The sequence below is a fragment of the Pongo abelii genome, chromosome 5 (genome assembly GCF_028885655.2).
Source record: "Pongo abelii isolate AG06213 chromosome 5, NHGRI_mPonAbe1-v2.0_pri, whole genome shotgun sequence".
NCBI classification, from domain to species: Eukaryota; Metazoa; Chordata; class Mammalia; order Primates; family Hominidae; genus Pongo; species Pongo abelii.
In genome coordinates, this window is record NC_071990.2 from 138,750,193 (window position 1) to 138,765,736 (window position 15,544).

General features: G+C 40.1%; 1 long non-coding RNA gene across 1 annotated transcript in view; it reads left to right on the forward strand.

Moving 5' to 3' along the window:
- The first annotated feature begins 4,329 nt into the window (after positions 1-4,329).
- LOC129059795 (uncharacterized) overlaps positions 4,330-15,544 on the forward strand; it is a 30,710-nt gene continuing 19,495 nt past the window's right edge. Inside the window, exons 1-2 of the long non-coding RNA XR_008525884.2 lie at positions 4,330-4,605; positions 5,879-5,920. This is a non-coding gene — a long non-coding RNA (uncharacterized LOC129059795). The remainder of the gene's footprint in view (positions 4,606-5,878; positions 5,921-15,544) is intronic.

Consider the following 15,544-nt stretch of genomic DNA (forward strand, 5'->3'; position numbering starts at 1 on the left):
GTGGGAGTGAAGTGCGGCAGGGCGTCCCATTCTGGGCAGGAACACCAGGCATTAGTGAGGGCCAGTGGTTCTGGTAAAGTGTGAACTTGAGCTTGGCTTTCCATCAATTGTACTTTTATTCCCATCCTAAGTGTCTGTGCACTTAGTAAGGACAAGTGTAGGTAACATGTCCTATTTGTGGTCTAAAACCTTTCAATGCATTTTGACACTTCCAGTCATTGTGATGATTCCTTAAGTTTTGCTTGCTCAAGGGAGAATTAAACAAACACCATATTTCCCAGACCCCCCTTATATCTTGGGTATGGACAAGTGCCTACATTTCTTCAAACACACATGGCAAGACTTCAGTTGGAAGGGAGTTTGTGCAGCTGCATTCTGGTGGTGCGGGCGTAGTGGCTGAGATCACCACATCCACATTGCATTCATCCTTCTCCACTTGGGCCACTTTCGCCCCGCTTTCAAGGGCGACAGCCACACAAGGCTCCTCATGCTCTCACAATTTACAGACTAAAAAGATGTGTTAACGGAATGTGCTGGATCTTTAGCTGGGAAAGTTGAAATACTAGAGGTGGGGCTGGGGAGAACTGGGCTCTAAAGTTGGCCTTTGAGGCAGGTAGGAAATTTTCCAGAAGGTGGGAAAACAATCTCTGACCAAGCAGCATCTGTATCCCAGGGTCCTCATCTGACATACTGTCAGGTGGGTGGTAGTGCCGTGGCATGGGCTGGGGGTGGTGGTGAGTGGAGGGATTCTGCTCTCTTGTTTGATACAGTTGTTCAGAAGAAGTCAGGGGCTGTCATATATATATGGGGGGGAGGGGAGTGGGGCAGAGAGAGAGAGAGAGAGAGAGAGAGATAAAGATAAGGCAGGGTTTCAGAACCCCTGCCAGGTGGCTGGTTTGCTGGGCAGTGCTCCAGTTCTGGTGAGAAATTACAGTGCTAATAAAGCTGAGCAGACTAAAGTTCTAAGGATCAGGGACCCTTACCATGGAAATTCCAGAGAGGCTGGGGCTCTGCAAACACAGCAATGCTAGAGTGCGGCAAAGGAGAGACCACACATAGGGCATCATGTCTATATTCTGAGCCACCATCCAGCGGGAACAGGGCTTAAAGCCATTAGATGAGACTGCCATTGGGTCAGGTATAAGACTGGTTCAAATGGGTAAACATGCTAGAAGCAGGGATGGCTTTAGGCCTGATTCGCACGGCTCCACTTTTCTGTGCTTGTTTTGTCCCTTCCTCATCTTAAGGCTGACTTCCCCCGTGGTCACAAGGTAAATTGCAGAAGCCACAGAGCCAAGATGCTCCTCCTTCTCACTCAGAGGGAGACAGGACATTTGATACAAATTTCAAACAGACTATCTCTGACCAGTTTTCTTGGGCAGGGAATTAGGGGCAGTAATGGCTTAGGTCTGGATCACCAATGTGGTCCCCCCTGGAGTGAGGGGTGAGGTCCGCTTCACCCAAACCCCATGACTGCTGTGCAGTTGGGGAGGGCTGGAATGGATGTTTTAAGAGACAACCCTATGTTCAAGAGGAATCTTCAAACTCTCCTAGGCTTGGTCAGAAATCACTAGCAGCATAGTCCATTAAATCACCAACTAAACTTTTGAAACATTGCACATAACGGTATAAGTCAGGATTCTCCAGAGAAACAGAGCCAATAGGATGTGTATCCGCAGAGAGAAAGATTTATTTTAAGTAACTGGCCTACATGATTATGGAGGCTGGTAAGTCCAAAAGCTGTAGAGTGGGCCACCAGGCAGAGACCAGAGAGCAGCTGATGTTGCAGTTCGAGTCTCAAGGCTGTCTGCTGACAGAATTTCTTCTGTCGTATTGCAATTTTAGGGCACTTGCTTCTGAGTGGGGCACCTGTCTCTGAGAAGGAGGTAAGGACTCTCATAGTACCAAGTTCCAAGAGACAGGCCTGGTAGCACAAAAGAAAGTCTGACTACCTAGCCACATGGTTGAACTTGCTCCCAACTGCCTCTGAGTGGCAAAACTTCCAGAAAAAGGCACATTAGTTGGAATCTGCTTCAGTAAGAAAAAAAGTGGTGTCCAGTATAGTTTTCATATACACTCTAGGCTTGGTGCCTTAGGAAGTTAGGGAATCTGAGATAGAAGAGAAGTTAGGGAGGTGAATTGAGCCCCAAACTTGCCTTGCAGGACACGAGCACTGTTTCTGACTCGGTGAGGGCAAAGAGAAAGCCCTCCCATTCCTGAAGCTATACCCAACCTCATGAGAAACAGATTCTTTGTTTATCTTTCATTGTTGCCTTAAAATTATCAGCTACTGAGTAGTTTTGTTATTAAATGGTTATTGCAATGATGATTGTATTAAATTTCAGTTATTTTTATGTTTCTTTTAGGAAAAGGGAATGAAATTATAGAAACAATACTCTTTTAGATAGTAGAAATTGATCCCATTTTCCCTGTCAAAAATAAAATTGAGAGGTTTCGAATTAGAACTTAGAGGTTTAAATAGCTGTAGCAATGAGCTTCCTTTTTAGAAGGTGTTAAGTTCTAATCATTGCCTCATTATCACTTCAAAAGATTTGCTTTTTCAGCTCTGTGGTTAGAAGCGTGTTAATGTCTTAGCAGTGAAGACGAGTTAGGGATTTTGTGGTTTTTTTAGCTAGAACACTCACGGTGAACATTGCTTTTAGTTCAAATTCATGTGAGTGGACTCTTAAGTGGAAGATTTTGGAACATGAAATGGACTGGCATACAATCCATTTTTAAGAGTCAAAGATTTTGATTTTAAAATCAGTAAATCTGGTCCAGTTTGTAGGTTATGAAATGAGATAGACTAAAACATCTAAAGGTGTTTTAAGAGTCTAGGCTTTCCTTGTCCATGATGATGACCACTAGCTACATGTGTCTTCTGAGCACTTGAGATGTGGCTAGCCCTCATGGTGTTGAACTGTAAGTTTTAAATACATACTGGCTCTGGAAGATGTATGTACAAAAGATGAAAGTAAAACATTTCATTAATGTTTAAAAATATCGATTATACATTGAATGATCATAATTTGAATATATTGAGTTAAATAAAATATATGACCAAAATTATTTTCACCTATTTCTTTATACCTTTTATAGTTATTTAAAGGGGCTAATAGAAAATGTAAAATGATATATGTGATTTGCATTAAAATCTGCTGGACTAGCACATGATGTCCTTCATGTTTGTCATTTTTTCCTCATATCTGTGGCCACTGTGTTGGCCTTGGGCGCTTCTGCTTGGTCACTGCAACAGCCTGCCATCTGATCCTCGTTCATTCTCAGCTCAGCTCCATTGTCTGTTCTTTTTGGCCAAGTCTTCCTCAGTTGGCAGGTCATTGCAGTGCCTCACACTGACAGTGACTGCACCGGGAAGTGCTAGGTTCCAGGTCCTCCGTCTGGCCCTCCTTTGCACCACTATGAGGCTTTTAAATTGTAAATTGCTTTAGTCCAAAACTGAAATTTGTTGGAAGGATGTGGGGGCAGAGATAAGTGGAATCTTACTGTATGCACTTTTTTGTGTCTAGATTATTTTGCTAAACATCCATGCTTTTTAAAAGTATTTTTGATGTTGTTTTTAATTCATTCGCATTTCAATTTATATCAGGGACTCCAAAGGTTGGGCCTTGGGAAAGGAAGCAGGAACTAGAGCACCATGGGCTATGGAGCGATTGTTTTATTGTTTTTCTGTTGCCATGTCCATGATTAAAGAAGCAACTGTACAGCTTCTGATTTTTACCCATGAATCAGTTTCTGCTACATGTAGAGAGTGACACTTGTCACAGCCTGATTTTATTTTATTTTATTTTATTTTATTATTTTGTGATCTCACTCTGTTGCCCAGGCTGGCATGCAGTGGTGCAATATTGGCTCCCTTCAACCTCCACCTCCTGGCTTCAAGCGATCCTCCACCACTGCTTCCCTAGTAGCTGGAACTACAGGCATGTGCCACCACACCCAGCTAATTTTTCTGTTTTTTGTAGAGCTGGGATCTCATCATATTGCCTGGGCTGGTCTCAAACCCTGAGATCAAGCCATCCGCCTGCCTTGGCCTCCCAAAGTGCTGGGATTACAGGTGTGAGCACCGTGCTGGGCAAAAGGTTTGGAGACAGCCTGATTTTAAATCAAAGGCATCTAGCTGGGGAGCCCTGGTCTAGGAACTGTATCTAATTTTTCTGTTTATCTTTCACACTGCAGCTGACCTGAGCCTATGGACTACCTCTCAATACTGACTTCTGATGTAACAATAGAAACAGGAACTCATCATTGTGTGCTGTACAATGTAGGGAGTACTTTTAAACAACCATTATATTATTGGATTCCCACAACTGTAAGCAGTAGGCAGCACACCAGTGTTATTTATTATCATTTTGTAGATGTGGTCACAGAGAGGCAGACCAACTAACTGATCTTTCCAAAGTCCCAAGCCAGGTGACTCAGCTGGCCTGTCCTGCAGGCAGGACTCGGCCAGCTCTCTGAGTCTCCTTCTACTGGTGCACATTTCCTGTTAGTATTTTCCTCAGGGAAATCCCTTTGGCTCTGATTCCTGAGAAGAAAGCTTGTCTTCTAAAGTTGCCAAATAATCTGGTCTGCTTTCAATTGAAGGTACTTTGAATCGTGGGAAGGGGAAAGGGGAGAGCTGTGCTAAAAACATGAGTCATTTCTTCAAGATTGAGGAAACAAGGTTTTATATCTCGGGGACTTTTCAGGAGGACGATCAGTGTTTCTTGGTGGTAAAAACAAGGAAGTGGAGGAAGGGAAGAAAGCACACCCAAGTATTTATTTTCCCTTCTGTCTTTGAATGCACATTCTTCCTATTATATTTTCTATTTGCCACATCTCTTACTCATTTTAACAACTTTTTGTTAAGAATACCTATTGGTTAAAAATTATTTTTTATTTCTTAACATTGCAGTTTGCTTTCTATACTATGTCCTTAATTGACTACCTCTGTATAAGTAGCTGGTACACATGTATTTTTTTTCAGGAATCCTTTCTTACTTATATTCAGATGTGGCTTAATTGGACAAACCCCACTGAGGTTCATCACTTTTCTTTTCCTTTTCTGCTTGACTATCCTCTTTCTCCTCCAGCCATCCATCCACCTGCGAGAAAGGGCTATAAAAGGCATCCTTACTTCCTTGAGAGGAAGGAAATGGCAGTGAGTTTTTTCACCAGTAGAAACACGTAGATGAGTCATATTTATAACCTTTTTTTTTTTGGTCGCCCACACTGGAGTGCAGTGGCGCACTCTCTGTAGCCTACTTCTTTAATGCATACACCTGTTTAGTAGGCATTTCATTGCCAACTTTTCAATGCTCTTATGGGTATTTAGTATGATCTGTAAGAATCTGGAGGACTGGTTAGTATATTAAGTCCTGAACTTTTTAAAAGAAACTTGGTTGCTTGTTCTGTTGGTATGAATTAAGTTCTCAACCAAGAAAATAGATTAATTAATTGGGCAATGTTAGCTGTGGGCATAGTTTTAGGAAGACTTCTAGGATCTTTAAAATATCCACTTCTGCCTCTTTCTGGGATGAGAACTATGATATTTTTTCTTAAAATCACTTTGAGCAAATTATAATATACATACAGAAAAGTGCACATATGTGAATATAATTATTCATTTTCAAAAACTGAGTATATCTAAGTAACCAGCAGCCCCCAGTCCTCTTTATACTCCCTGCTATTCTTTTCTCTTTAGCCTACAGGCAACGCTTGTCCTCACTTCTAATAGCAGAGCTTGGTTTTTCCTGTTTTGTACCTTACATAAGTGGAATCTTACTTTACGTAGTCTGGTGTCTAGATTCTTTTGCTAAACATCAATTTTTTAAAAGTATGTTTTAATACTGTTTTCAATTTATTCTCATGTGCAAAGCCTCGGACGTACAGGGAAGTGTGAGAAAAAACCTGAAAACCAGTAAGCATAATCCCATCACCTATAGAGACCTACTATTATAATTTTTGGCTATTTTTTTGAACACTTTTTATATGAAATGTTTAAAAATTTTACATAGCTAAGTGTGCTGTGTATTTAACTTTGAATTCTGTCTTATTTTGGCTTAATATGATATTTTAGCATCTATTTTTTAAAAAATTATTATTACTTTTACTGTTTTTAGTGACAGATCTGCCTCTGTCACCCAGAGTGGAGTGCAGTGGTGCAATCATAGCTCACTGCAGCCTTGAACTCCTGTGCTCAACCAATCCTCTGCCTCAGCCTCCCAAGTACCTGGGACTACAGACATGTACCCCCATGCCCAGTTGAATTTTAAAAATCTTTTTAGAGATGAAGTCTCCCTATTTTGTGCAGGCTGGTCTTGAACTCCTGGGCTCAAATGATCCTCTTGCCTTAGCCTCCTGAGTAGTTGGGATTACAGACATGAGGCACCATGCTTAACTCAGCATTTTATTTTTCATTAAAGACTTCATAAACATTTTAAAAGGCTGAGATTGTCATTTTATAAATGAACCATCATGTACTTACCTATTCCCTTTAGGGTGAATATCTAGATGGTTTCCAAATTGTTGTCAAACAAGTAATGCAGTGGTTGACATTTTAATACAGAAATATTTTGTTTGCTTCCCTCTTTCCCTCCGCCACTTCCTTCCTTCACTTTTTCTTTTTCTTTCTCTATTTTCTATCTTCCTTCCTTACTGTAAATACTTTTCATGTGCCAGTTACTGTTATAGGTACTAGGGAGAAAGCAGTGAGTAAACCAAAGTACTTGCCCTTGCTTGCTTTCATGATTCTAACTTACTTCTTTTTTTTTTTTTTTTGAGACAGAGTCTTGCTCAGTCGCTCAGGCTGGGGTGCAGTGGTGTGATCTCAGCTCACTGCAAGCTCCGCCTCCCGGGTTCACGCCATTCTCTTGCCTCAGCCTCCCGAGTAGCTGGGACTACAGGCACCCGCCACCACGCCTGGCTAATTTTTTTTGTATTTTTAGTAGAGACAGGGTTTCACCATATTAGCCAGGATGGTCTTGATCTCTTGATCTTGTGATCCACCTGCCTCAGCCTCCCAAAGTGCTGGGATTACAGGTGTGAGCCACCGTGCCTGGCCACTTCTTTCGAAAATCAGATTTATTGAGGTATTATTTATATTTGCATGCAGTCAAAAGCATCACTTTCAACATGCATTTTATGACACTGACAACCTATACAGTCATCTAAGTACAACCACAATCAAGTTAATTCACAAAAAGTTCCCTTAGATCCCTTTGCAGTCACTTATCTCCACCCGCCACCTAGTAAATGCTGATCTATTTTCCATCTGTACAGATTAGCCTTTTCCTGAGTGCCATAGAAATGGAATCATTCAGGACTTAGCCTTTTGTCTCCGTCCCCTTCCCTTGGGATACTGCTTTTGAGATGCATCCGTGTTGTTGCATGCATCAACACTTAGTTCTTTTTTATTCTAGAGCAGGCTTCCATTTTATGGATGTACAACATTTTTAAAAGATTGATCTGTTCACCAGTTGGTGGTCATTTGGGTTGTTTCCAGTTGTTGGTGATTATGAATAAAGCTGTTGTAAACATTCACTTTTAGACTTTTCTGTATGTGGACGCATGTTTTAGTTTATGTGGGCCAAATACCTAGGGGTGGGACTGCTGGGTCATGTGCCACGAATTTGTTTAACTTTATAAGAAACTGCCAAACTATTTTCCAAAGCGGCTGAACCATTTTGAATTCCTGCCAGCAGTAAGTGAGAATTCCACTTGCTCTGTGCCCTTGCAGTAAAATATTTTCAGGTTTTTAAAAGTTTTACTTTTTTCTAATAGGTATATGAGCTTATATTTTATTGGAAAGCATCTGTCCTTTGCCCAACTTAATCAGTGTTGATATATTTCAATCTCTCACACTTCCTTATAGATTAACAGAGACTGGATCAGTCCCTCAAATTCTGATGATTAGAAGGGGCCTCTTGGAATTCCTGAGTGGCAATTCTAACTGTGGGTTCTTTGGAGTTCAGGCAGACCTTTGGGGTTGACAAGTATTAGGAGTGTGCTGTATATCAGGAGGGTATGTTTGTGCACTGGGGTGGGGAAGTGGGTGAGGGAAGCCTCTCACTGGTATGTTTATTTCAAGAGCAGAAGAACCTGGGAAATTCCCAAGGAAAGCTTTGTTCCCAGATGACTAAGCAAGATGGGTTGCTGGTGAGCTTAAACTAGGAGACAGCCTGGGGTGGTACTCAGGAATCCAGTCCCGAAATAACAGGGGCCTGAACTAGATTGTAATATTGGTAAAGGCTGGGTGTGATAAAATAAAAAAAATGTATAAAGAGAGTGGAAATGATAAAAGGATTATCAAAATTAGTAGCTGAATATTATTGACATGAGGGTAAATAAGGAGTTGACATGCTTGAAGTTTCACATTTAGACAATAAGGAGAAGGATCTCAACAGTACAGTGAAACAACATTTTTCAAGTCCCTGTCTTTCTAAATCCAATCGTCATGCACTTCCCCAGCTGCATTTTACTTGACCTATCAGCATACTGACATAGGCTAACTGATGCAAAAGAAGGTCCCTTCTTCTTTCCTCTCTGAATCTTAGGGTACTGTTATACTTCCTCTTGATTCCATTGTTTTACTGGCTGCTTTTTCTCATTCTCCTTTGCTGGTTCCTCCTCATCTTCCCCACCTCCAAATATTTAAATCTCTAGCCCAAACCTTTTTCTCAGACCCCATATCTACCTAGCTACTCAACACTTCCCCTTGAGTGTCTAATAAACATCTCAAACTTCAACATATCCACGACCAAACTCTCGATCTCCATAACCCCAAGCCTGCTTCTTTCAGTCTTCCTCTCTTCTTCCAAATGCTCAGGCGCAAAACCTTGAGATCACCTTGATGTCCCTCTTTCTTTTATGCCCCACATTATCTCCATCAGCATATGTTTCTGGCTTCACCTCCAAAATATGCCTGGAATCTGACCATTTCTTTCCGATTCTACTGCACTGTCGTGGACCAAATCATCATTATCTCCTAACTGGATTCTTGCTGAAACTCTCTGTTTTTGCTCTTGTCCTCTTAGATCCATCCTAATGGCAGGAGCCAGAGTAATTTAAAAGAAAAAACACTCTAAGCTTGTCATTCTGCTGTTCAGAATCCTTCAATGGTTTCTTATCTTATTCAGAGTTAAAGTCCTTACAATAGTCAATGGCTAAAGGATTCTACAGCAATTGACTTCTTTCTACTGCTCTAACCCAGGACTGGCTACATAATTTGCATTTCCTAGTACCAAATGAAATGCGGGGCTTCTTATTAAAAATATTATGAAGCAATTCAAGGTGCGGATGACAGAGCATTAAACAAAGTGCAGTGCCCTTCTATGCCCATGGCCTTCTGTGGCTGCACATCTGCACAGCTAGCCCTGCTCACACGTCGTCTTGTGCCACTTTTTCTTTTGCTTTCTCTGCTCCATTTGTAAGGCCTTTTATAGGTTTCTTGAACATACCAGTCAGGCTCCAACCTCACATTCTCTTTCCTCTGCTTGAATTGCTTTTACCTAGATATGCGTGCAATTCATTTCCTGGTTTCCATCAGGAGTCTGCTTAAATATCCGTTGATAAACAGGGACATTGGGAAGGAGCTGTTTGGGGCATAATAGATAATATAATGGCATTTAGGCCTATTTGTAGACTCATGGAATTGTACAGGGTAGACCAGAGAGCATTTAAATGTACTTATTTCTAGGATTAAAAAATCTGCCGACAAAATAAATTAAATGCCTGCCTAAACTTATATACTACCTGTTATGAATTGAGAGCATGGTATTCAAAATAGAAATTCTCAGAAGTTAAGGATATATGGCTCATGCCTGTAATCACAGCACTTTAGGAGGCCAAAGCAGGCATATCACTTGAGCTCAGGAGTTTGAGACCAGCCTGGGCAACATGGTGAAACCCCATCTCTACAAAAAATAGCTGGGCATGGGCCTGTAGTTCCAGCTATTTGGGAGGCTGAGGTGAGAGGATCACTTGAGCTCAGGAGGCAGAGGCTGCAGCAGTGAGCTGAGATCGCGCCACTGCACTCTAGCCTAGGCGACAGAGCGAGACCTCAAAAGAAAAAAAAAAAAGGAGAGAGGAAGAAATTAAGGATACATGATGCATACATGGAGGAGTAGTGTAGGATGTGTCAAACAGCACCAGTCATAAAGTCTTACAAGTAGGCAATGTTCTAATTCTAACATACTCATTTTGGGGAAGTGTTTTTAAAAGCAATAGGTAAAATAAATGAAAGAATGTATATAGAAAAGAGCAAAGGCCTTCAAGCCTCTTCTTTTGGAAATATCCATAGCTATAGGGAAAGATAATTTGCTAAAAGAAAAATAGAGCTTTAATTCTGGAGTCAGACAGCCATGGTTTTGAATTTGGCTTATTCATTTATCAGCCATGAAACTGATTCTCTATGCCTTATTTTCCTCACTTGTAAAAGGTGGATGATGATAATAATAATTTTTCCATAGGATTTTGGGAAGCATGAATGAGCTAACCCATGTAATGCAGTATAGCAGCTTGCACATAAATAAGTGGTATTTCATATTTTGATAACTTACAGGAAAGATATTCCATACCATAAAATACATCAAGCTGCATTTAAAAAATTGTCCCTTTTTCCATAGTCCTAACTTTGAATGTAACATTTTTAGTCATTGCTTTATAAAGACATGGATGTTTATGCTGTAATTGTTTGTGGCTTTGTTGAGGGGAAGTTACACCATGTACTTTATTTTAGCTGACATTACAAGAAAGTTTCTCTGTTGTTCCAAGGAACACTTTTTTTTTCTTTTTTGAGACAGAGTCACCGTCTGTTGCTCAGGCTGGAGTGCAGTGGTGCAATCATAGCTTGCTGCAGGCTCAAATTTCTGGGCTCAAGTAATCCTCCTGCTTCAGCCTCTTGAGTAACTATAGGCATGCATCACCATGCCTGGTTAGCAATCCTCCTGCCTCAGCCTCTTGAGTAACTGCTTCTACAGGCATGCATCACCATGCCTGGCTAATTAAAAAAAAAAAAAATTTGGTAGAGAGTGGATCTCACTTTGTTGCCCAGGCTGGTCTTGAACCCCTAGCCTCAAATGATCCTCCCACCTTGGCCGCCCAAAATGTTGAGATTACAGGGATGAGCCACTGAACCCAGCTGGAGCACAAAAATTTTTTTTTTAAATTGAGACAGAGTCTTACTCTACCACCCAGGCTGGAGTGCAATGGCACGATCTCCGCTCAGTGCAACCTCCGCCTCCTAGGTTCAAGCCATTCTCCTGCTTCAGCCTCCCGAGTAGCTGGGATTACAGGCACGTTCCCCTACGCCCAGCTAATTTTTGTATTTTTAGTAGAGGTGGGGTTTCATCATGTTGACCAGGCTGGTCTCTTAACTCCTGACCTCAGGTGATCCACTCGCCTCGGCCTCCCAAAATGCTGGGACTACAGGCCTAAGCCACCGTGCCCGGCCAGCACAAAACATTTTTGAATAACCTAAAGTATGGTTTAAAACAGAAATTTCTGGGTATTGAGAAAAACTGGCATGTTTCTGAATTGTTGTTCAGCTGTACTTTTTGTTTCGAATAGAAATGCTTCAGATTGGCAGCCTGTTCTTACTATAGAGACGAGAATATGCAACATCACTTATTTCCTTCACTTTGTTTCTAAAGTGAACCCTTTAATCTTTATACTGGATGTTTCTTTATCAAAAACTGGATAATGACTTTATTCTCTATTATTTTATACAAGGATATATTTAGGGATAACTTTTCAAAAACATCAGCCATAGTTATCAAGAAAGAGAGGCGACAAAGGCTCTTATTAAAGTTCCATTAACTTTGACATTCCAGAAGATATGAACTTTAGATTTTGGAAAGATGCCCCAAATAAATGTTCTATCTGCCACTGAAAAAGTCTTTACTGTTGACTCATTATCCCTAGGACATGAGTTGCTTTTCTGGTTATGATTTTTCAAAACCAGAAAAGAATGTTCCTTAACCTAGTCTTTCTCTTAGTACTCCTGTACTGCCTATTAGAAATGGCTGATCAGGATGTGGGACACACATTGCGTTATATTCACCTTTAGTGTTCATTGCTAACTGGCAATGAAAGAGTTCTGTATCTAGCCAGAGATGGCAATGCGGGACTGTGCTTATTTGTACAGTGTCTATGGTACATTAGTCAAATATTTGAGGGTTTACATAGAGAATTATGTTGGCTTCCTGGAAGTTTTTTTGCTTGTAGATTATCCTGACTGGCTGTGACAATTGCTATTGCTCTGTGTTTGCTAGAATTTACCAGCTCGTTGGATCCCACAAGGGAGCAAAATAGAAAAAAAAAAAAAAAGATTAAAGTAAAATGGAATGTACCAGCTCTGTGCTGGGAATACTTGTGTGTTGAAATGAGGACATACCAGAATCAACTTTGCCTTGGTTCACAGTCCAGATGAGGAGTCACCACTGGCAATTAGAGATAAGATTCAGAGGAGAGCTCTGCCTTTTTTTTTTTTTTTTGTCACGTGCTTCTAAGGAAATCATAAAGCTTTAAGCATAGGGATTGTGATTGAAAAATATAATTAGAACAAGAGTCAAAGAAATACAAAAACTTAAATATAGTTACCATTCTCATCCCTATTTCACAGATACTGGTGCTCCATTCATTCTTCATTTCTTCCTTAGAAAAACACCTGTTTAGCTTTACTCTAAATCTCAATACTTCTTGCCCCAAATTCTCCCATGCTATGCACAGATTCAGGACTTTGAGGATTCTACCCAATTCATGAGGGCAGAATTGCTGATATTTTTCTTGCTACTTTCAGATTCTTGAATATTAAAATTCTTGCCACTTTTTCTAAGGCTTCCTCAAGTCTTAGTTCTAAGGTAATTCCCGGACAGTCTCATTCCCTTTGAAATTTGAAAATTGGAATTTCTTTATTATTCCTGCCACATGGAAGTGAAAGAGACAATTTTATCTGCCTATGAAAGGCTTTACAGTTTCCCTGTTAAAACTAATATATATATAGTTTAACTAATTAGAAAATCCTCTCTCTTTGTTCAACCATAGCTCCAGCTTTATTATTTCCCTAACATACACTAAAGAGTCCCTTCACAGTCGCCTCTCTCAGAGGGTGGATCTACAGAAAACACAGTTGTGAAAAACTCTAACTTTAAAATATATATTTAAGCAATTATGTTTTAAGCAGTAAGATTTGGAAATAGAGAAATACATGCTATCACTATACAGGCCCATTTTACCATTAATACCATAAAAGCAGAGACAGTACTATATATTTTACTTATTTATTACTGTCCCTATAATTTTTTGTGTTTTTATTAATTTATGTACACTTAGCACCTACAATAGTACTTGGTATATAAAAGATACTGAAATCTTTGTTCAATGAGTTAATTAGTGTCTTTGTCTTCCGTTGTAGCTCATGTAACTATTAAGGGTCCTACCATGTGGTATTGTGTTTAAAAGATGGGTTTGAATGAGAGATAGGAGTTTCAAACAAGAAAATCTTATATTTTAGCTATTACTCCCTGAAAGGTATAATTATATGTTGGTTATGTCTTATCTTTTGTATAAGAATTCTGAGTAGGAAAAACTGAGTAATTTGTATTTATTTTATATCTCATACAAATATAACATTTTGTTACAAAAATAAATTGATACAAGGGTTGGAAGTTCTGGATCCCAGTCCCAGCTCTCTCCTTGATTATGTCTGGGTCCATGAGCACATTTATGTTTACCTTTCTGGATATAGTTCTGTTAACAGCATCACCAGGTTGGGCTAGATGCTCCCCACTATCTCCACTCTTCCTGTTCCCATTGCACCCTGGTTACCTATCAATTTCTCCCCACTTACGGCATTATATTGAACACATCTGCCTATGTGTGTTTCCCTACTTGATTTGAGAAACTTGGACGCTACCTCACTAAAAAATAATGGCTACTATTTTTGACTACTATCAAGTGCTATATTCTACCTATTGTATGTTACTTAGAGCACCATTAAATAAGTATATCTAAGTCAATTTTGAAGAAGTGAAAATTTAAGACTTTGAGAACTTAAACAACATGCACCAGGTCTGTAAACTTATGAGATTCCAATCTCTACTCTAACCCCAAAGTCTCTGCTCTTAGCCCTCTACACTATATCTTACTTCTTATCTACAGGATGATCATCATGTCCTGAACACCTACTAAGTGCCAAATATTTATATCTTGATTATAATCCTGAAAATAACCTCGCACAGTAGACATGATTATTCTCAGCTTGTATCCTATAGGCCAGGTAACTGATGCGCAAAGATGACAAGTAATCTCCTCCCCAGCCATACAACAATACCGGTGGGGCAGTCTGGTACTTCTTGTTGCAAATTACCTCAAAGCTAGTTGATATTTATGCTTTCCTTCACCTCCTACCCATTCATGTTCCCTTTACCTTTAGCCAGCGCCTTAGCTACTTGGGATTCTTTATATGATTAAATGCTTTTTTCACTTGATCGTTTTTCTTGTTTTTTTTTCCTCTCTTTTTTTTTTTTTTTTTTTTTTTGAGACAAAGTCTTGCTCTGTTGCGGTTCAAGTGATTCTCTTGCCTCAGCCTCCCGAGTAGCTGGGATTACAGGTGTGCACCACCATGCCTGCTAATTTTTGTATTTTTAGTAGAGATGAGGTTTTGCCACGTTGGCCAAGCTGGTCTTGAACTCCTGACCTCAAGTGATCCACCTGTCTCGGCCTCCTAAAGTGCTAGGATTACAGGCATGAGCCACCATGCCCGGCCCTTGATTGTTTTCAAACCTTCATTCCTGAAGTGTCTGAGCCCTTGGTGGGCCTACCTCGGTTGGGTTGTTCCATTCTACGAAATGTATCACTTAATACAAAAGTCTTGACATACATTCCCTGCCCCCAAACAGATTGAGACAGGGAGAATAAAAAGAGAAAAGCATGCAAGTTTTGTTAATTTTACATTCACATGGGGATGTTCACAAGAGAGGGAAATGTCAAGAAGAGGCCAAAGTAAGATGCTTTTATACTTTTTAGATAAACAACAATAAATTTGTGAAGAAATGACAGGGGAAAGGGGATCTGGCTAGGGATAGTAAATTCTAGGGGAGTCAGTAGAAGATATTTGGAGTATGTAAAACTAGTGGAAGATAAGGGTTACTTCCAGAAGTTTATTTACCTAGGCCTGTTGCAGAACCAAATCTCAGTCTCCAGTGATAAGGAATAGTCTTTCACCCAGGTAAGGAGAAGGCAGCCCTCTCAAAAGAATCTTTTTGGCTTGCTACATGCAGGAAAAGACGGGGTGACTAGACTTTTTCTGAAACAGTAATTTTCCCAATGTTTTTTAGCTCAAAATATACCAATTTGTTATATTTGGGGATGATGTTTCCTTCACTTCTTCACTGTAGAAGCAGAAATTCCAAATACCTCTTTGAGAGTTACTCATTCTCTGGGTGTCGTCCACGTATATATAAAATATACATGTTAATAAATGTCTGTTTGTTTTTCTCTTGTTAATCTGTGTTTTGTAATAGGGGTCTGTTTCAACTACATG